Source organism: Protopterus annectens, chromosome 4.part0, assembly GCF_019279795.1.
Source record: "Protopterus annectens isolate FY-2018-M chromosome 4.part0, PAN1.0, whole genome shotgun sequence".
Lineage (NCBI taxonomy): Eukaryota > Metazoa > Chordata > Ceratodontiformes > Protopteridae > Protopterus > Protopterus annectens.
The window spans coordinates 1712495219-1712519919 of record NC_056733.1 but is presented as its reverse complement, the minus strand read 5'-3'; the positions used below and the strand labels follow the sequence as shown (position 1 = coordinate 1712519919).

The following is a 24701-nucleotide window of genomic DNA, read 5'->3' as shown; positions in this document are numbered from 1 at the left end:
GGTTCAAGTACGACTATAGCACATATTAATTGTGTAATGAATGCCTCTGTGCTGTAAATCCAACATTTATACATGTAAAGGTGACCGCGTTCACATGGGTCCGTTAACCGGATTCCATCAGTCAAAGTGGTACTTTCATAAGGAATAAGGCACATGTAATCAGAAAGAAGTGCCAGTAAACATATGTAACTCAGAATAAGTAGATGCAAGTGCACCTGCGTGGGTGTACGCAGCTATTAGCATAGCAAATGTATGTTGTCTTGTACAGCTGTAACTTTTATATAGATATATATATATATATATATATATAGATAGATAGATGTGTATAGATAAATATCCACAGACATAACAGAAATATACAATAATATATCTATATTTATATATCTATATCTATATATATCTATATATATATCTATATATATATATATATATATATATATATATCTATATATCTATATATACATATATCTATATATATATATATATATATATATATATATATATATATATATATATATATATATATATATATATATATATATATATATATATATATATATATATATATATATATATATATATATATATATATATATATGTGTAAGGAAACCGAAGATGAAAGCAAACATAAGGGTTGTGAAGGGAATCTAGAGCAAGTAAGGAATTATAAAGTGCTCGCAGCGTATGTCAGATAAAGCTGCACAAGTGTGAGTAGAGCACCGCTATTCACACCAGAGGCAGGGTTATACCAGTGGCCATAACATCGTTGAAGTGCTACGTCAACATTGTAAACAGACGGAATGTAGTACATGTTGTGACCACCTACACTTGTAACCCGCAAACCGTTCATAATCCATAACACCACGAAAGGCACGTATATGCAAATATGAATGGATGGTGAGCCTGTGAATACAAGAGGTGGCACAAAATGTGTGTAGGGCCCCAACGCTCTGGAGATGGCAATGTGTAAAGGTGTGTCATGGCTGCGATATCAGGTGTATAATGGCTGTTATGCGTGGAAACTCAACACGGGTGTGCTGGAGAAACTATGGATATGCGATTATGGACACAGGAGTGCTAGGGTATATTGTGCTGGGTGCAATGGAGTGGCCCATGTAGGTGCAATTCCCAGATAGAGCGTCCTTTGCATGGAGACATGCGTGAATGGGCGTATCGTTGTCGGACGTTGTGCTTCAGGGCTGGCAGCCCGGCATGTAAAACCTATATGCCACCCATGAGCGGAACGGAGTTCTGCTGTGACAACCCCAAACCGGGAAAGGCAGAAAGACACAACTACATGAAGACATCAGTATGTTGACGTACAATCTCAGTAACACAAACACTCATTCTATCAACAGTAATAATATGAATGTGCACAGAAACAAACACAGTAGCAGGAATAATAGGCTGCGCATATGAGTAATAGGTCGAATGACACTGTATCACATCACACCTATCAGTGGCACCCCAGGCATGAAAACCATGCAACATCTGTCCGCTGTATAATGTACAATATACTGATCACAAGTTCACCGGAGTGAAGTGTCGCTGTCATAATGACTAAGGCAATAGTATGCTGTTGAAGCAGGGATAAAACCCAATACGCATGTGTAAGTGTCTATGTCCGGGAAATGTATAGGTTAATGGACACACAGATGCATACATAGATAAAAACGTATATATATATATATATATATATATATATATATATATATATATATATATATTAATTTATATACACAGATATATTTATACAGATATAGATATATATATACACACAAGGATATACTACGGATATATATATAGCTAGATATATATACACAAACAACAGGTATTGATATATAGACATACACACAAAACAAATATATATGTCATTGTAGAAATACACATGTACATAACTAGGTTACTTTACAGCAATTAGTGGTAACATATCTACAGCTTGGGCATATGTGACTGGGAGGTCCAATAAATAAACGTTGTACCCCCCACACCACCCAGCTAGGCTGGTCAGACATACAGACAGGCAATACAGATCAATACACTGCCGCTGTCCAAAACACCTGTAGGAAAGTACCAGTGGGAGAGATCTGCAAGGTCTACAATTTAAACATGGATAAAGGAGTCCCTTGCAGGACCCCAAAAATTCAGGGTACGTGTGAACCTGTTGTCATCGATGCGAGCAGGATGTAGGTGTACATGGAACAGTAGGTTGTGCAAGTGTGATAATACATGGGTTTTCAAAACGTATGATGTGTCCCGAGATGGGGAGAGTGGGAAATGTGTAGGGGTGTGCTCATACCCCAGCTGCTATCGCAGTAAGTATTTGTCATGACTGCTTTAGGGGGGTGCCGGGCAGGTGGACTATGGGTATGCAATAATGGGTTTAGGTGTGCAGGTGCTGGTTGGCAGAGATGTAGTAGGCCCGCCCAGTGGAAGTCATTAATATTCCTGTGTGGGCATAGCATATGCCTACACCTCCCAAACCTGGAGAGCACATCTACCGGATAGTCTGTAAACCATCGGGGGAATACATAGAGACCAAATCAGTGCCGTGTACCCAATTAGCATGGACATCCATAGTTATGAATCGTAATGTAACAAAGTCCAACTAAACACTTCCAGAACTAGTGATATTAGGTGGACAGGTGGCAGAATACAGGTAATGACAGATGACAACATGTATGAGTCATAAACAGCATGCATCTCGACAAACATGAATGAATACATATGCTCTGTGACTGTAAATGTGTCTGGTTAATAGAACCAACCATCTAAATGTGTCCCACGGGGTGTTATGCATTGTTCCTGATACAGTGTTCATTCACACCCATTGGTATGTGAGGTCTGCCAGTGACGGAAAGTGCATAATTTGCTGACCACCTTAGGTAGATGATAGCATAATAGATGAGGTTCAACACCCATATGCCGTTGAGGGACACATCCGTCTGGGCAGTTGTGTCCTGCAAAATGACAGTTATGGCACATGGCCTGTGAGTTCGGGAAAGGAGGCTATATAGTGTGTGTAGTGGTGTCAGAAATTAATTTGTTGTTTCAGAAACAGCTACCTGTAATAGGAAACAGTATTAGCAATTATAATGCTACAAGAATAACCTTAACGTATGCAAACCGTGGAAGTCGTCGGTTTACCACTGGCTGTGGGTATGTGTTGCCTTGACACATGTGATAGCTCTACATATAGGATCTATAGGGCTGCCACCATTCTGAATGACCAAAGTAGAACCTGCTGTGTAGAAATGTCAGACGTACCAGGGCAGAACATACCTACAGCCATGCATAGTACAGAAATATACATATCGGCACAAATCAAAGTGTAGTCTAGCAGCAGTAAGGTTGCTTATGCTACTACATATAACATATCGATGTGTCAGGTATAAAAGACCTGTAACAAGCAACCACTACAGACATGCACAACATGAGAATGTCCCCTAATCAGGACAGTTGCAATGGCTAGAGTATTGTCCATACCTCTCAACTGTCCCTGATTTTCAGGGACGTCCCTGATTTTGACTGAAAGTTTAACTCTGTCCCTCTGAATCCCACCTAAAATTAGTTACTTTTGGAGGAAAGGTGGTGAATTACACTTAATGACCAATAACAATAAGTAAGAGTTGTAAACTTCTTTTACTTCAGAAAATGTGTATTAATTGATATGCTCTGATTCTGTTAATGTTTCAAGTTAATAGCACTACTTTTTTAAAAGTGTCCCTGATTGTCCCTGATGTTTTCTTGACTTGTCCCTGATTCAGTAGAAATTAGTCCCCGATTGGTTGAGAGGTCTGGTATTGTCACATGACATATGCCTAATGAGGGACTGTCCCATGCAAAGTGGGAAAGGTGTCACTCCTACAGTCTCCCGTCGTGCAATCTGAAAGGTGGAAAACGTACAGTAGGTATGCGGTAGCATGACTCGGCGGACAGCTGCATTAACAAAATCATATTCACATGTCAGCATTGCAGAGTATCGGTTCCCATGTATCAGGCAGATGGGAGCAGATCGTATGAGGAACACGCATATAATATGATTACGTCACTGGACAGGCCGCCGAGTCCGTACAGTCGAACGCCTGCCATCGCCAAATGGTTACACATACCCAATACTGTAGTCATGTAGTCCAATGTAATATGCATCACAAGGGATTGTACACACCCAGCGTGAGTGACAAATGTAAGCAGAAATGTCGGTGAGCGAGCGGCTGTAAGCGTGTTTGTCTACCAGTATGCCAGTAGTGCACTGTCAAAGAAATGTGGAGTCTAAATGGGTATAAGGTGCTGTAACCAGAGGTCAGCAGTGCTTAACACTGTGTAAACCCATGCATAACTGATCCCACCTGCTGGAATGTGCCTTACCCAGTCCGTATCCAAAGGCGTCGGTCTGTCCGCAAGCAAAGAACCGCCCTATTCACGTGTTGGTAGCAGTACCCTGCGCACATAGCTCATGTGAATTAACAATAGACCATGGCATATGTACAGACAATAGACCACACACACACACCATACAGCGCAGTCATCCAACAGTATAGCAATGTACTGGCAGATATGTCCGGACCACTGGTGCATGGATGCCTGGCTGTCCTGTGTTTCAGTGTGTGAGCATGCCCAGTATGACTGTTGCGCATGTTGTTGACCGACATTACCATCATATCGTCATGTGTGTGAGCATGCCAAGTATGGTCAACTGTATCGCATGTGTCACATGTCCAGATAGTTAGTACTGTGTTGCTGACCCCTCTGTTCTACACAGACAGGTGTCATGCTGTGTCTGCAGGGTAGCTAATGGTCATGTGGCATTGACAGTTGCTACATGTCTGCATAGCGTGGGAGGACATATGACTGCAACCACAGTCCTACACAGCACCGTGGGTGGCGCACATGACTCTCACATGTGTAGGTTGGACCGGGGGCACAGCTGACAGTTGTACACATCTGCTGCTACTGTACTGGTATGCCAGGTACTCCATGTCAGTGTGTGGACCTACCTAAATTGCTGGTTGGAGGGATACCAGTGTATGTTGGATCCCAGCTTTAAATACCAGCACAGTGGTGTTACACATCCTAGCTTTCACAACCTACATCAAACTGCCTGGCCTGCTGTAGTCTGTGTGTGTCTTAGGGGGGTTGGGGTCATTCATTGGGCATATCCATAGGCCATTGTATATCATTTGTCTGTACTGGTCCACACCTGTCCAGCTGCATGGAACGTGTGTGGGCTGTACGGACACACATGATGGTCAGCCCATAATCTGCAGTGGGTTAGGACACCCTGTGTACTAATGGCTAGCATTGTGACCCCCGTATGTGCTACAGAGGTCATGGTGCCACTATGGATGTGTACTGTCTGCTGCCCTAACATTCGGCCACCACAGTCAGTTGTATGCTCGCACACATACCATAGCAATGGGTAAATACACATTCTAATACATCTGCCAATTGTTAGGTCGATAGACGTACCCTGGGGGTGTTCTGGACCTGAGGACGGTGCTGCAGGGCTGCCTATGTTGGATGCACACAGTGCACTTCCTATACATGGCCGAGCACAGGTAGTGTCATGTTTGGCATCCATTGTACTGTGTGTGGGTCAGAGAGGGGAAATCCTTGGGTACCTACTGTGTCAGTGCATATGCCTTGTGTTTCCTTTTTGCCAAGGGCAGGTCATACTGTGCACGGTCTTTCGCCGACTGTGCCCTGCTCAGGTAGTTCCTTCGCCAAGTCACACTGTGCCTGTACAGACCTTGGCAGTGGTGTTGGGCTGTGTGGCCCTGCCCCATGCTGTTCCTGCTGCAACTGTTACTGCAGGATAAGATTGTGTAGCATAGCAAATACCATAACAACTTGTGTGCATGTAGCTAGTGAATACTGCAGGGCTCCACCGGATGTGTCCGGATACCAGAACCGTGAACTGAGCATCCCAAACACATGCACAATTATATGGCTTGCCTGTGCATCTGCCTCATTATGGTGTGAGTGTTCAGTTGTGTGTGCATTGCTGATGGGTGTAATCAGCCACGACACCAGTGTTTACCCAGCATCCCCTGCTAGGAGACTGTAGGGGATGTCCATATTGGCATTGGTGTAGTACAGCTATGTCAGAAGCCGTATATCGGAATCATCCTAGCTTCCAGGGCAGACAGCACACACATTCAATCTCATGCCCTGGCCATCGCATATGGCCTAGCTGTTGGAGGGTATGCCCCTGCAGTGACTGTAGGCCCTACCCCACTCACCAGGTGGTGCTTCTATGTGTATATCTGTGCAGGCTATAGCACCCAGTACCCCAGGGTAGTCATCCATGTGGTTGAACTGATGCATATTGCTGGTCTACTACTCACGTGTGTTGAGGACATGTACGTGCTCACTAGCATGTGTTGACATGGCATCCATGAACTGGAGCAATACTCTGGATGCAGATGCCTGTGAGATACCCATGATATCCCCAGTTGTGCTGTGTGAGGTACCTGTGGCTAGTACACCTAGGTCAACACATACCGTGGAATCCACTGTGATGGGTTTCCCTCGGCCTGTTTGATGTGTCAGGTGTAGCAGGCACAGGTCAACAAGCCGCTGTAGGAGGTCTCTGTCCACCCCATAGTGCTCCACCATCCCCAGCTCATGTAGCCCCTGGTAAGTCACCCTGGGTGTATAAAGTCTTATGTCACCCCAGTAAGGGTTGTTCGGCAGCACACACATCCTCACTGCCCTCAGCCTCCTGCACATGTTGGTTTATGTTGCCTGCTGCAGCCCTTCTCATTTGGTTGGACTGTGTCGTGACATGTCTCCGCAGGTATACACCGGTGGTGTAGGGTGCAGAAGAAACCTGTGTGTATGCTGCTTGCTCGCATTACCGTACTGTTCAGGTGCGGGCTGGCAATGTCATCTGCTGATTGTTCTGATCAACACCTGTTTGTGCAGCCTGTACACCCTGCTACCCCACCACTGCTGTCGTCCCTCCCAATGTCACCAGGCAGGTATAGACACACCCCTAGCTTAGGTGTGCTAAGGCAGGAGCACTCCCGAGGCACAGTTCTGCAATGTATGTACAGTATGCCTGACTCCCCTCCCATGCTGTCAACTATATTCGAGCCCTGTACCCGGCTAACTACACACATACACTCCAGGGACCTGCATCACACCCTGGGGATAAATGGGATACACTATTGTCAACCTCATCTGCATAGAATAGTCTTCTAATGAATAGTCATATGATCCATACCGAACCTCCAAATTAATAACCACTGCTCAGTGTCACTCAGATCCGTACACAACTGGCAACAGGTGCCTTACTATCACCATATTCGATGTCCCATGGTCTTCCCAGCAACAAAATAACTGGTGTCTACACGACTACAACCTGTGACCATGCACACTACAGACGATGTGCATTACCACTACACCATGGCAGATATACATACATCCCAGTTTATCATGTACAGATCATCCGGCACAAACATTCAGTAGTGCTGATGTCCCCAGACATATATGTTCCCATCTATGTCTATCTCTCTATATCTACATATATCATATATATTATTTGTATACATATATATATATATATATATATATATATATATATATATACATACACACATATACATGTACACACATATGTAGATATTGCATATATATCACAACAGCGGACCACATGACAGCAAAGCATTAGACAGGAATGAAAAGGAAACTACATGTGCCACCTGCATCATGTAGTATTGTTACTATCAAGGCACGTGTGTTTTGTTGCGTCACACGGGTCAGACCGTATCAAGGGTAAGAGTAGGGCTGCTGACATTTGCTCACCAGACCTATTGGTGAATGTATGTGTTGAAAAACAAGTGTCTTGGCAGAATATGCGGGCTGTGGACACTATATAGGTCAGCAACAAAACACACCCCGCAGCTAGCCACCCACAGATACCAACACATACGGTATAACTGCTAAACACACACACCTGCTATGCCTTGGAATCGAGCACCTACCTGTCTAGTCTACCACACTACAGCATTATGCAGCAACAGAATGCACTACAGAGATTACTGGAACACAGCACTCTCAGAGGCATACTTCTAGGTGGATGACATCATCCGCAAAGGCAAAGAAGCTGATAGGGAATGTATGGGGAGTGAGCCGTCTAAAAGAATTACTCTGTTCCCAAGCAGCTGGCAACACACACACACACACTTGGCAGGGCTGGGAGTCAAACATACACCTAACGACCTTATCACACTCCAGCATTACGCAGTTACAGAATGCGCTACTGAGATTACTGGAAGGCAGCACTCCCAGAGGCATACTTCTAGGTGAATGACATCATCCGCAAAGGCAAAGACGCCGATAGGGAATGTATGGGGGGTGAGCCATCTGAAAGCATTACTCTGTCACCAGGCAGCGGGAAACACACACACACACACTTGGCAGGGCTGGGAGTTGAACATACACCTAGTTACCTTATCAGACCACAGCATTACACAGTTACAGAATGCGCTACCAAGATTACTGGAACACAGCACTCCCAGAGGCATACTTCTAGGTGGATGACATCATCCGCAAAGGCAAAGACGCTGATAGGGAATGTATGGGGAGTGAGCCATCTAAAAGCATTGGCTCTGTCTCCAGGAAGCTTGAAACACACACACACACACACACACACACACACACACACACACACACACACACACACACACACACACACACACACTTGGCAGGGCTGGAAGTTGAATATACACCTAACTACCTTATCAGACTACAGCATTACGCAGTTAAAGAACGCGCTACCAAGATTACTGGAACACAGCAGTCCCAGAGGCATACTTCTAGGTGGATGACATCATCCACAAAGGCAAAGACGCTGATAGGGAATGTATGGGGAGTGAGCCGTCTAAAAGCATTACTCTGTCCCCACGCAGCTGGAAACATACACACACACTTGGCAGGGCTGGGAGTCAAACATATACCTAACTACCTTATCAGACTACAGCATTATGCAGTTACAGAATGCGCTACCGAGATTACTGGAACACAGCACTCCCAGAGGCATACTTCTAAGTGGATGACATCATCCGCAAAGGCAAAGACGCCGATAGGGAATGTATGGAGAGTGAGCCATCTAAAAGCATTACTCTGTACCCAGGCAGCTGGAAACACACACACACACACACACACACACACACACACACACACACACACACACACACACACACACACTCTTGGCAGGGCTGGGAGTTGAACATACACCTAATTACCTTATCAGACTACAGCATTACGCAGTTACAAAATGCGCTACCGAGATTACTGGAACACAGCACTCCCAGAGGCATACTTCTAGGTGGATGACATCATCCGCAAAGGCAAAGACGCCGATAGGGAATGTATGGGGAGTGAGCCATCTAAAAGCATTACTCTGTATGCAGGCAGCTGGAAACACGCACACACAAACTTGGCAGGGCTGGGAGTCGAACATACACCTAACTACCTTATCAGACTACAGCATTACGCAGTTACAGAATGCGCTACTGAGATTACTGGAACACAGCACTCCCAGAGGCATACTTCTAGGTGGATGACATTATCCGCAAAGGCAAAGATGCCGATAGGGAATGTATAGAGAGTGAGCAGTCTAAAAGCATATTACTGTCCTAAGGTAGACATAGACAAACACACGGCAGTGGTGTGAGCGGGACAACTGCCTATCTATGGAGCACTATTACAACACTACATAGATACAAGACGCGCAACAGACAGTACACCCTTCAAGACAGTCAACCAGTGTGTTCAATGTAGGAATCCATCCTGATGTGGGGTATGGACATCTGTTGCCTGGATGACCACCATCGCTATACAGGATTTCAATGACCATGCCCATACACAGAGGCACATAACCGACACAAGGTGTCACTGGGCATGCTCACACACTTAGTATCACACGTCCGTTTGGAATGTACTGTGTGTCCATCTACACAACGGTGTACTGGGCATGCTCACACACTTAGTAGTAGCGAAGGGCTGTCTTGCATGCACACGGATTCTAAACATGGAAGGGCACAGTTTGGAATGTAATGTGTGTCCATCTACACAATGGCGTACTGGGCATGCTCACACAGTAGTAGCGAAGGGCTGTCTTGCATGCACACGGATTCTAAACACGGAAGGGCACAGTTTGGTGTTACTGTCCCCACGTACATGAAGGCCACTCACATGTACTGACCAGTACACACTCAAGAGAAATCACAAATGTCTCAGGTGCAGATCACAGTGGTAAATGCCGCATTCTACTATGTAGCCCTCAGACATCAACATGTCCTTGGGCCAGCAACACACATCCATACATTACTACACCATGTGACTCATGCCCAATGGACTGTACATAGGTCTACAGCAACTGTGCAGGCTACACATGCACTGACAGGGTTCCATCATGTGTCATGCAATGCAATGATACCACTGTTCATAACCAGGTCGGTTCTACACATAACAGGGGCCCTGGGTCTTACACAGCTGTAACAGATGACTGTCACTGTACACCAAAGAACACTCATGTTTGGATATGACATACATGTAATCGCAGTGGATATGTACATGGCCCACACACACACACACACAGCACATATGTACATAGCATAGCTTTTGCTGTCCTCCATGCAGACAAGTGGCTACAGCAATCACACGCATGCACATGGAAGGTAGGTCCATGGCTGTTGAATGCTAACAGTACATAAGGTAGCAATGTTGACCGAGGTAACATTCCCTCTGTACTAGTTACCCATGACAACCATCATATCATTTTATTTATTTATTTATTTATCATTTGTTGACCGGGAAAGTCCGACTAGGTTCCACAGAGCCTGTTTTCAGCGGAGGCCCGGGGAGAAATGCTCCAATTGCATGTCTTTGGAATATGGAATCATACAACAGTCCATGTGTTATGTATGTCATCACACATGCCCACCAATTGCAATGCATACAAACATGGCTACATGACAGGAATGTAGCACCAACACACATGTACATGTAATGGTGTGCATGCAGCTACCATGCATGTGCAGTAGCTGATGTATGTCATTCATATGTGCCTAACTACAACATGCAGTTGCAATGCAGCCCCATCACTGACACCTGTATATGGTGAAATACTAACAGTACGGTAGGATGTACATCAGGTACGGATGGACGCGTGTACATAAAGTGGTGATCCACCTTTGCAGATGGATGTTTGCTGAAGATGGCTCACAGGTGTGTCACAAGCCATCCTACCATTACATGTGCAAACAGTATGCTATGTTACTTGAAGGTGAAGACATACAACCTACACAGCGGTCAGGGTGCTACTGACTGTAAATCACTTGACACCTGGAACACTTACATCCTCCCATGTGCATATAGCAGCACAATTGCCGAAGGTAGCATTGGTACACATAATGCGGCCAATACTGCTGCATGTCTGTCAGATGTATCATCATATAGCAGGTGTATGATTCACAGTACTGCCATGTGTGTTTGCTTGTGTGACCATATATGCCACGTATGGTGGGGAATACATCCCAATTGTTACACATCCCTGTACACTGTTGTAGAGATCTGTACATACTGCAGTGTAGAAAGCATGACATAGGCAGGGGTGGTGTGTGTATCACACACATGTCAGCTATCTGTATGTGAATGACATTTGTGGACTCCACATTGTGTGTGTGCGTGTGTGTGTGTATGTATGTATGGCTGTCTGGTGCATGGACTGAGGGTGTATGCTACCATATAGAACAGACAGGATCCCTAACCCCTCATGGTGATGCAGTCTACTACCCTGTTGATGTCATCAGTCTCAGCCTTACTGGCTACCTGTACACGTTCATTCTCTGTGTCGCGTCGTGTGGGTGCACAGTACTGTGAGGGTGATTACCACATAGGCAGGGGTCCTCACCTCAACACTATCGAGTGTGCATTATAGTGTTGTTGACCCAGTGAGTGTGGGCATGTTACTGTCTGCTTCTGTGTATGTCTGTGTGTGTTCTCATCCTGTAATGTGACAGTGTATTACTGCTACACAGTGAAGCCTTATGCTATCAAGTGGCCTCTAACGTTATCATCAGCCAGACTGCTGTGTAAACCCCCAGCACCATGTCACCATACCTGTGATGTGACCTGGTATGGATGTCATGTCTCTAGCCATTGTAGCCTATTAAACAGCCCACATGCTTCTGGATCAGTAGATGTGTGGACATCTGTGGAATGGTAGCCTTTCTAACAGTGAGGTTGAGGCTATGTATAGCATGCTGGTATTGCCATACATGCCTGTGAGTACTCCACATTTACACATGTGAAACTGCAAACACTGCTACTTATTGGCACATGCAAGTAGACCTTAAGGAGGGAAGCAGGGCATAATTACCAACATGCTGTTACCATTATTACCAAGATGCATACTGTGAACATATAACAATGCATTATAAATCTGTACTACATGGTATGTCTGGTGCGTGTCAACAGTACACAACTAATATAATATACACTTATCTCACTATTCTGTTCATCCTGTGCATCAGACCATATGAGCATGTCCCGGCACCGATGGTGTGGATGACAGGGATGTGGCACAGGCATCATCATATGCACAGGGTGATAATGTTTGCCAGGGGCATAGGCTGCACCAGTGGATGACATCATGTGTGTGGGTAAGGGCCGGTGATCTGATTGGGCATGTGTGGTTGTTATGCATGTGGGTGTTGTGGTGCCCTACAGATGTTTCTGCTGAGTGCGAGTATGTGTGCACACAGGTCTGCCTTTTGTGAGGCCTACACAGGGGTATTATTGACAGCTCCAGATTGTACATACCAGGATGTACAGCTCACTGTGTCCGGCCACGGCCACGTGACCTGTGCCTGTCAGGGGTTGCACTGGCACTACCAGGGGGAGGTACAGATTGGCTACTGTCCGATGACACATGTCCACTGGAACCATGTCCCCACTGGGAACATCCAGGGCCATGTCCACATGGCCTGCTGTGTCCTGGTGTGGACAGCACAGCACCAGCTGCACTGCTACTGCTACCGGCACTATGGGAGCGGGCATGTGAGGTGGCTCGTTCACATTGACCTGCACTAGGTGGTGTAGCTGGCCTATGTCCACATGGCCTATGCCTCACTCCTACCAGATGTTCCAGCGCAGACAGCTCACACTCACGGATTGCCATGCCAAGGTCAAGGATTCCAACCATGTCACCCAATCGCCTGTCCAGAACATCAACAATCTGCTGTTGAGCATTTGCCAATGCCTGGATGTTGTCATTTGGAGTACGGATTGCAGCCCTCTGAAGCCTCTGCCCTTCTCTGCTCTGCCGTTCAGCATGTGCCTGTGCCGCCATCACAGTCTGGAACATGCATCTGGTGACACCAGCTGCTGCACTCTGTCCTGCAGGTGCATGTCTGCCAGAGGTCCTCCTACAAGCGGCACTGGCCACATGCCTGTGTGGCACATCTGCAGTCATTACACTGACACCATGGTGTGGAGACACACCTCTGTAGCCACCACACGTTCCTGTTCCAAGCTAACACACGCTGACTGTCCTTCCTCTATGGCCACTGCTGATGGGGTATGTGTTGGCATGAGAACTGTGTGCGGGGAAGAGGGGGACATAGCTGGGATGGTAACCATTGACACAGATTCAGCTCCTGACAACCCTGCCTGTACCTCATGCATATGTTCATCACTGCTAGTATCTGTGGGGACACTAACATCAGATGGACCGCAGGAGGTTAACGCACCTACATGACCTGTGAATGCAAAGAAAGACTCTACATTACAATAGACACACAGACACACAGACGCACCATGCATGCGATTTGACAGATGGCATGCAACATGCATGTGATACAGCAGATGGCATGCAGCATGCATGTGATTTGACAGATGGCATGCAGCATGCATGTGATACAGCAGACGGCATGCAGCTCGGACATTAATAGTGGTAGTTAGCATACCTCTCTGGGTTGCACACAACAGCAAGCAGGTGTCATATCAGTAGCCATGCAGTTCACACAATCATGGTAGGAAGCATGCATCCCTGTGATACACCATGTGGACCAGCACAGGTTAACAGTACACATGGCTGAAGTGACCTTGACATGTAATCTGCTGACATGTGCATTGACATGCATACATGTCTGACACAATGGTGTCCTGACACATGTACAGCATTGTAATGGGTATCATATTGCAGTGTTGTCTTTATGCCCTACAGATAGAATGCACTTTTAGCAAATGTGCATGAGTATTGAAGGGTAGTGTGAGGTGTCTACATTGCTATACAGTGTGAAGTACAGACACTGTGCCATTGCATGGCATCATGAGGCATCTATATTGCTATACAGTGTGTAATACACACACAGTGCATAGCCATAACTGCATGCATACACATTACATAACTGTGGATTGTGACCCACATCACTGAGGTGTATACACACCAAACCATGCTGTGTCATGTGACAGGTCACTGGAAGACCTATGGATGACACACCTGCACAACTACTACAAAGTCTTAGCTACCTGGCAACCATGTCCACACATGGCAGACTTGTCAATACACCATGTCCCACATGACATTAATGTACCACACACACAAGGTACATGGCTGACAGTGATGTCCTACAGCAGCAAGGGAAATGTGCGGTATCTGTGGCCTGATGTGGTGTCAATGTCTGTGGAAGCTGTACAGGTGACTACTGTCATGCTATGACACAGTCGTGATGTTCGACACATCTTATATGGTCGAATTAAGTGACACCTCCACTAGCTGTGCACAGGCTTTTAGGATGTCCAGTGTTCCACATCAACTATATAATCAGTCAACTAAGGCTATAGTTGGACCATGTGTGGACAATGTGCAACAGGGTGCATACACATCACATCTACTGTGTGGCTATATGTCTCTGGCCATCCTCCATGGCCATGTGTGAACATGTGTTGGCCAAATGTTTGTGATGGCCATCTATCTCAAATGTCTGTGTTGTCCCATAGGACATACACCCATAGATGTCAGATATGTCACTGTCCACAGTGCTATGCAGACAACCGGTTGTATGTTTGGTATGTGGGGTATGTATTATGGGATAGTGAGACAATATTGCAGCCGGTACACTACATGTCTGGGACATGTCAGATGGCACGTCACAATGTGTGCACCCATTGCAGGGGCATATTACACAATGGTGACTCCTGTGGGCTGCCTATATCCCAGCTCACTGTGTGGTACTGTTTGCGTGCCACACATGTGTTGTTCCAATGTATAGTACATATGCCTACATTGAACACCTCCACCATTGTATGCACAGCTGTCCACACATCTAGCAATGACAGATACTATGGTTTCATGTCGGTGTTTCATTTAGTTTGTATATATTGCACATGGGTAGCCAGTGTGAATGATGACAGATGCAACCTGTATATCGTGACTGGACCATACATTATGTGTACATGTGTTAACTGGCCACATGGCGAATAGATATATGCATTAACATGCCTGATACTGATAACTGTCTCACCTGCAACGGACTGATGTCTGTGCGGCACGCCAGAGGTACCTGTATATGGGTGACACAGCAGTTTGAACATTATCCATGACTGTATGACAGCCACAGGGTGCACTGTGCATGTTAACACATTAACCTGTACAATAGCATATAGTATGCACATGTGTGCATACACAGGGTAGCATACTGTAGTATGCGGCATGTGTGTAAACATACCTTGCATATGATGTTACATTACATATTGTACAGTGACACATGCAACTAAATGGGATATAATAGTCGTATGTGCAGTAGTGACTTACCAGGCAAATCCAGGCTCATTGGTTGGGAGACACCCACCTCCACGATGACAGCTAGTGTTTGTGGATGCTGTTCTGAGGGTGTCCCCAGGCTGGCCAGTAGCTCCTCAGTGGGTGTGAGTGGGGGCTGGGTTGGTGGCCCACCACCTGTTCCACCTTGTTCCCTGGTGATTGCATTGGCACGCTGTTTCGCATGTGGTATCAGGTCCATGCAGTGTCTGCGCACCTGCTGGTAGGTGCGGTTATGGCCACCCACATCATTAACTCCCTGCGAAGGTCCTGCCACAAGTCATCACGCTGTGGGGCATGCTGTGGCACATGGCTGAATAACACCTCGTAGTTCTCATGGAGGTACGGGATGAGGGCATCATCCTCCAGGTGGCTATATGCTGGCAGGCGTGAACAAGGCATTATCTGGAAGACATAATGATGGAGACAGGTCACAGTATCACAAAGATGTACAGAGATACAGCTGCACATACATTTTATTAAATCTAGTATATCTGAACAGTTATCTTTGCAAATTGTCATGACACTGACACAACTGACATGTTTGTGTCACATACATGTAACACCTGTTATGCATTGGATATCATCACCATATATGTGTGTCACCTCATTACATTGTTCATACTCCATGTGAATGCTGTCTTGATGTGGGCATGTCTGTTTGCCTGTACTGGTGTTCTTACCTATCAGCACATGCCTGGATGTGTCCACAGTAATGCTGTTGACCTTGATGCTGTGTATATGTCACATATCAACAGATACACTGCCTTAATGGACATGAGCAGTGACAATGCACACATATGCACGGAAACCTTTACATGCATGTGTTTTGCCATATACATCTACACGGCACTGTACAGCAGTTCAACATCCTGCCACGTATCGCCTGTGTTGCACATGTGATAGACATGGGACAATGGCTAGCCGGACGTCATTCGCAGGGATGGTTATCAACTATAGCATGTATGGGCAAGGTTTTCTAGCTGTATCCAACAGCCATTTTGCCACCGCGAGGTGCATCAGTGCCACATTACTGATCCAGACAGTTAATAATACATCTACCATGCGGTCATCGCACCATGTATTACAGAGATGACATGTGCAGCTTTGATGGACAGGTTTGCATGGTATGGCAGGAGTATGTAACATGTATGGCACAGGGATCTGTCCAGCATGTGGCGACAATCCTTGTAGTAGGATGGTGGCTGTCCATGACGTATGTCTTTCAGAGCAGGATATGTACATGTAGCATGTCCAACATCACAGTGTAGCACATGTCTTTATGCAAGGTAGCCAGCATGCTGCATAGTGGAGGTGAGGATTGTGAAGGCTGGTATCACCCATCCACGCATGGCCAATACCCCTTAAAGGTGATATGTGATCCAATATTGGTCACCCGAGTGCTGAGTATGCCTGTCCAATGATCTCCATGCTCATGGATGGCCCCCTGTCATGACATGGGTGCCTCGTATAACTACCTAATAGGCCTGGAGACGTCACCAACTCAGGGAGGTGAACTGCACAGCACCATCCCTTACACAGTGTCCATAATGTTGACCGCTGCCTAGGTGGTAGTTAATGGGTACAGGTTATTCACCTAGCGGTGACAATGCTATTATCAGCTGTCAGATTGTGCACATATGTCACACACCTCACCCACAAAGCCCATTCTGTATGTTGTCCACTACACTGAGACAGCTATTGCTCCTAGGTCATGGCCATTCCCATCCTTACATACACAGATGCCTCACATTTATCTGTGTGGTATGGGCTTCAATGCGGGGGGAGTACAAAACATTAACCCTGTTTTACTGTAGCTGCCACTGGTGTGATATGCACATGTCACTCAGACACCTTTTGTAGTGTTGCTTCTGTCAACAGGCCACTGATAGAACACTCCTGTGACATACGAAGGTACATCTAGTATACTCAGTGTAGCTGGAACACGGTATGGGTGATGATGTCCTATGACCTGTCACAGGTATGCTATGCAGTGTGAAATCATCTGTACTGTCATCTACGTCTGTACTGCTAACATCTACGTTGATAAAGGTTCATAGACATGCAAACCATACTCAGCAGGGTAATAGTGCAGTGCCTCCAGTTATGACTGTCATCTCCACTTGTGGGTTGATATTATCCAACACCCTATCTGTATTGCATATTCATGCTCAGCACTTGTTCAGAACATTTAAGCACTTCATGAGCTACTAATTACTATAGCACCCATTCCAACTCATTTCTTACAAGTACACTGTCTGTCCTTACATTTCCAGCTTGCTTACAGTACAACAGCTGTTGTACACACGTAACTCACATATCTTGTGAGACATGGTTGAATATACAGGCATGTCCAAGTGTCACTTACCAGTGCTATTGCCTGACTATATGATGAATATGGCAAACATGTGGCAATAGAGCAATTGTCTCATGTACACAGTCAATGCTCACCTCCCAACATATGACACTACAGCCTGTGGGAGATGCACATATGTAGCCATGCTGGGGGTAATGGTCTCACCAACCCAGACTGAACTTGACATTCATGTGGGGACGTTTAACATTTGCAACACACTCCACTCATCACATAGTCTCACTGGATCTCCACCATCACAGGCCACACATAGTATGAGTACGACATTTGCAGATCCTCTCCATACTCTGTGTAGGCACCAGAGGCAACCCCATCACCAAACACAACAACAATTACTTATAGCCCACAGACTCATGTGTGCCCATCAACTACAGCCAATAGGGTGTTATAACATACCCAACACCGGTCATAGGTGACTCTGTAGGCGGTCACACTGATATGCCAGGGATCACTGCAGTGGGTTTACTGTATAGAGGTGCAGGTAACACATGGCTCTGCTGTTCACAGACAGGACACTACCCTAGAGAGGTGCCGCCGGTGTGAACACTGTAGTTGGGCTTACACATAGACTTGCCAGACAGCACAGTACCTCACTATGAACCTGTGAAGCTATTACATGTCCTTTGCGCATGGTTGATTGAGTAGCTCTTCCATTTCAATTAGCTATCATGCTGTTACAGTGTCCCATGACTACAAGCCATATGTATCTTGTTATTGTATATTGTACATGCCAATAGACAATACCTTTTGTTTGCATGATACGACTGTTATGCTGTGTAGAATATCTGACATATCTACCTACAATACTGTACATTACACATATTTTACACATTATCCCATAATGCAAAGCATACTTGCACAGCAGGACCACCTTAGGCATGTTATTGTCATTATATGCTCATACACATGCCTACTGTGACAGTATATCAACATATACTATCCCCTGCTAAGGCACGTATTTGTTGTACATACCCTACCACTGACAGCGGGTGGTGTGGAATTGTTCTGTTTAAAGCCCTCATGTAACGTCCCTTGTGGTGTATGTGATGTTTACCTTGTGGCCCACAGCAGGACACACAATTTCTAGAAGCATTACTATGCTCAACAAGACATCACTACATAATACCTTTTCCCACTTTATGCATTGCGTACACTTTTAATTAATACAAAACAGGCTCTACATACACTAACATACTGAGTGTTCTACATACCTTGTTAGCGTTCCGAGTCTTCGTAAATATCTCTCTTACACCTTTACTGTTTAAATGGTTCTATGGTATGAGCATACGGTTTGAATGTATGGCAAGGCATCCTTATATATGTAGATACCTGTAACATGTGGTATCCTGCCGCCAATTGGTGTTCCCGAGTAAATTATTACATGCACATCAACTGTGCAGCTACTCCATTTGCCAATTACGTGGCAACAGTGGGGTATAATTGAATTCTCCACTTGGGCATTGCCCTTTTGCCCTACCTTCGGGGAGACAGCCTGTATGTGTTTTGTTGTGAGGAATTGCAACTGCTATTTGTAGAGTCACTGATATTTTTAATTCATGTCCCCCATGGATTGTGTGTGACGGCTAGAGTATGTGGTTCTACATGTGAGTGTACCTATCATCTCAACTGTCTGATAAGGGAGTATTGCAAACAAAACCTGTAACATCACCATCTGTTCCATTATACAACAGCTATGATTTCACATGGCACCTTTACAAATGTGTCTCTCACAAGGTATGTTAACGCCTCTGCAGATGTAATTGAGTGAGTGGATGTTTGTGATGTTATTACAGTCTGTATTGCAATTGTTTCGGGTGTGAGGGAGATGTAGATGGGTGTACATAGCATATACAGGTTTATGGGGACTGCATTTCTACATATTCCATATATGTGTGTGGGCTCCTTCCCTAATTGAAGACCTATCAGTTAGTAGACTGAACTATGTTTATTATGGGCTTATACATTGAGCCATTGTTAATTGGTTTCTATATAGTATGCAGGTGAAGCCGATACTGCCATACCTCCAGAAATACAGCGATATGTAAAGGAATGTTACTAAATGACAGCTGTCTCGTGTATTTCTGTCACAGATATTTGCACTCATTGCAGTTGTGTTGGTGACTGAACCTCTTTGGCATGGGTTGCCACCTTTTCAAATGGCCATAGTGGGACATTTGCTGGACACACATCGGTGTTTACAGGCCGACACATACCCATGGTCAGTACACAGGATAAAACATACTTTTATCCTGAATACATAGTTATTCTTGTAGCACTTTAGCTACTTATCATGTTTCATGTAACATTTACGTTTTGTAGATACAGGCATAACTATTTAATGCAACTATTACATAATATATGGGACATAATTATGTCCTACAATTTCGGACATTTGCCCTTTTTAATATTTTTTGTCAGGACACAACTGCCCAGGGAGGGGCTGTCCCTCTTAAAGTAAGACAGGTGGTAACCATATGCCTACGGCCAGCTATAACCACACCTACCGTAATGATCTACCTCCGAGTTAGCACTAACAGACACACGATGCAAACACACAACACACACACACACACACACACACACACACACACACACACACACACACACACACACACACACACACACACACACACACATTACAGGCCCATGGAAATGCACACGGCACCCTCAACACAGACATACACAGACTACAGCAATCACAAACACAGTTGAACACAGTACCTACGTAGACTGCAACACCGGCAGAGATAACTAAATGTCCCTTAATATCGTGATAATATTATATGCGGTTCCAGTGTTCTGGTACTGTGTTCTTTCAGTCTTTAAGCCTCGTGATTACGCATGTCGGTATGTGACACATTCCATAGTTGGCAGTATCCTATTTATTTCTACCTCCATGGTTGTGTACATGTCGTTGACCTATCTATATATTTGCAGATATAGTTGAATCCGTATATATCAACATATATCTCTCTATCACCCTTTCTATCTCTATTATATATATATAAGAGAGAGTGTGAGAGGGAGAATACACCTTTCATTGTGTACCTGTCAGTGTATACTGTTTCCTGGACTCCGCACGTTTGTGTTTGGACCTGTCACATTACACACCTGCCGTTGATACATCTTGGGTAGCTTAGTGTTGAGTGATTGTGTACATGATTGCGTGTTCTAATCCTGGCAGTGGTTGTTTTACCCTTCAGAGCAGGCACTATTAGTACAGGGGTGCATAATGCTAGTTTCACCTGTTCTGGACATCATTGACTGTGATCTGCGCGATATTCAGAGAAGCTTAGCCCTGTTTCGCGCATATCCGTATAGTCATGTTTAAGCGATGCTTACCAGCACTGGGCAACACATATTCCCGCTAACATGTGCTAAACCTGATCTGATGATCTGCATCCAACATCCATTATTCGTGCCTTCGGGATTACGTAACATCCCTTGCAGGACGTGGAACCGGGAACATGCACTACAGTCAGTGCATTTACCACTTGGGCATTTTGGATTTGTACACGTGTTATGGCGTTTTGTATGTGGACTGTACTACGGCTGTTACTCCATACTGCAATCAAATGGGTAACTCAGTTAGTTTACATATGGATGAGACCTATTAATGGTATGTCCAAGTGATGTTTAATGGATGTGCTCCAGCATTGGGAATGTATGTCACAGTGAGCCACACACTATAATGTGCTACACCTTCACACAACCATAGGTGGAGCATGCTGGGGTGACAGATACCTGTCATGGGTACACCCCATGCTTTGCCACTACATCCATGATTACATTATATGGAGCCCCTCATTAACACACCAGGGAATCCATGCAGAGTGTGTGGGGAACAGTGATTGCACACATGGATTTCGCATTTGGCTCTGCTCCACTGACGGACAGTTGGTTACACGATGTGGTGGCGACAGCAGACACTGTTTGCCTCGATTGATGAATGGCCTCTGACAATCGGGTGTGTACCTACCGATGTACCTAGGAACCTATACATACAATACCAACACATGCTGATAGGTGCGTGTACTGTTCGGGTGTTGATATTCCTTGTTCCAATAGCTGTTGTGTGTGCAATGGTTGAGGGCTGCCTATGTAGGATTCACACAGTAGGCCACCTATACATTACAATTTACAGGTGGTCGTGTGTGTGTGCCATCCATTTTAATGTGTGTGCAGGTGGAGAGGTGTGTCAGTCCGTAGACGCCTACACTGTCAGAGTATGTGCTATACGTTCCCTCTTTGCCAAGGCATAGGCATATTGGGCATGCCTCCGTCTGCCTACTGGGGCTGGAAGAGGGTGTTCGTGGTCTGAATCCCTCTGTGCCTGTGATGGCCTTGGCAATTGCAGTGGGCTGTGAGGGCCTTCACCATTATGTCCCTGCTGCAGCTGTTTCCGCGGGATCATATTATGTAGCATGGCACATACTATGAAGATGTGGGCACACGTGCCTGGAGAGTACTGCAAGGCTCCTCCAGATATGTCCAAGCAACAGAACCATGATTTCAGCATCCCGAACACACGCTCTATGATGATTTTGGTTTGTGCGTGTGCCTCATTATGGCGTTCTTGCATGGGTGTGTGTGCATTTCTGATGGGAGTCATCATCCATGGCTCCAGTGCATAGCCAGCATCCCCCACAAGGTGGCCATGTGGGATGTCCCCCCTGACAAATACCTGATACAGCTGTGAGGCATGCCAGATGTGGGAGTCATGGTAGCTTCCAGGGCTGCCAGCACACACATCCATGATAATGCCCTGGGCATTGCACACGACCTGGCAGTTGATGGAGTGGTATCCCTTGCGGTTTATGTAGCGCCTACCATGCTCACCAGGTGGTGACTTGATATGTATGTGTGTGCAGTCTATCGCACCCAGTACCTCCGGGTAGTGTGCCACATGGTGGAAGAAACGCATATTGCTGGCCATCTCCTCCTGAGTTCGGGGGAAGTATATATGCTCATTGGCATGTGGTAACATGGCATCCAGGAATTGGTGTAGTACCCTGGATGCTGATGCCTGTGAGATTCCCATTATATCTCCAGTTGGCCTTTGAAAGGTACCTGTGGCTAGTATTTGCAAGCTTACACATACCTTCATGTCCACTGGGATGAGTTCCCCTCTGTTGTTTCTGGATCTCAGGCGTGGCCGGCACAGGTCAACTATTTGCTGTAAGATGTCCCTGTCCACCCTGTAATGCACTACTATCTCCAGATCATGTAGCCCCTGGTAGGTTACCCTTGGTCTGAACACTCTTCTCCTCCTCCGCGGCCTGCGGTGGTTGTCAACATCATCCTCCACAACACCTTCAGTCTCTAACACATGGTGATGAATCACAGCTATGGCAGCTCCCAACATGTACATTGTAAAAGTTCTCCGTCTGTTTACACTGATGGTGCAGTGTTTGGGAATACACAGGTGTGTATGAGGTGCTTTCACACTTTATACTATTGTGCTGTGAACACTGATGATGTCATAGGGTGTGAATGTACGATCGTAGCTACAGGGTATCTTATGTGTTTTATGACAGGTACTATTATATTGGTGCCTTTGGTGTTGAATTACATTTGGCTGCCGTGGATTACATCTTGCCCTTCTCTTTACATTTCTTAACGTTTCACCTTCCATTTTCTGGCATGCATCCAGCAGCCTGCTTTCATTTGTACTTTCCTAAACCTGGCTTATCTTGCGTAATGTGTTCTATGGCCAGTCTACTGCAGGTTTGCTTTGCTCTGCTATGACAGTTCTCTTTTCTTTGCAATCCAACACCTCCCCTATCCTGTTTTGCAGGTTTCTGCAAGCAGACTTGTCAGCTGCCGTCGATTGCCCACTGTGAGTTAATAGGTGTTAATTGCTCAGTTGTACTCCAATTACCCTACTGTGGCATTTCCTTATTTTCTTCCCCTGACCTTCCTGTTTGAGCTATGGTGCGTGCCGCGTGCATCCGCTTACCGGGTTTCGGGCATGTTTTCATCCCCATACACATGCACTTTCGGGCACCATATGTGCTCTCAGTTAAACAATGCTATACCTACATCCCCACCCCTGTCCTGCGGCTTTGCTTAGCAACGGCCAGGCCGGATTTGCATTGCTCCAATGTGCTTACAGCTACGGTGGCACACCCCACTGCTGATGTCATGTATACCTCTAAACCACTCCTCAGTGTTGTAGCGCTGCGCCGTATGGTACATCCTTAGTCCGGCGGGACGTTTCCGATTCACTATTACATGCCTCATTTGCATGGCATTGACTACTAATTCCTAGTTACCGCGCCAAACACTGTCACAGACCCTTAGCAACCCTTGCAGCTTGGTTATGTTGTACCATGCATACCATTGAGAATTATGGTGAAATCATGATTTGTATTACATTGCGATTTTATGACATTTGTATATATTTTCTTTGTGTTCCCGTTTGCGCACACATGCCCTGCGGTTGTACTTTGCGTTACTGTGAACATGACATTAAATATTGTTTTTTAGGTG

At 45.6% G+C, this 24701-nt stretch overlaps 1 protein-coding gene across 1 annotated transcript in view; it reads left to right on the top strand.

Moving 5' to 3' along the window:
* LOC122799992 (homeobox protein EMX1-like) overlaps positions 1–24701 on the top strand; it is a 491914-nt gene that overhangs the window by 185482 nt on the left and 281731 nt on the right. The gene's annotated exons all lie outside the window — the stretch shown is intronic.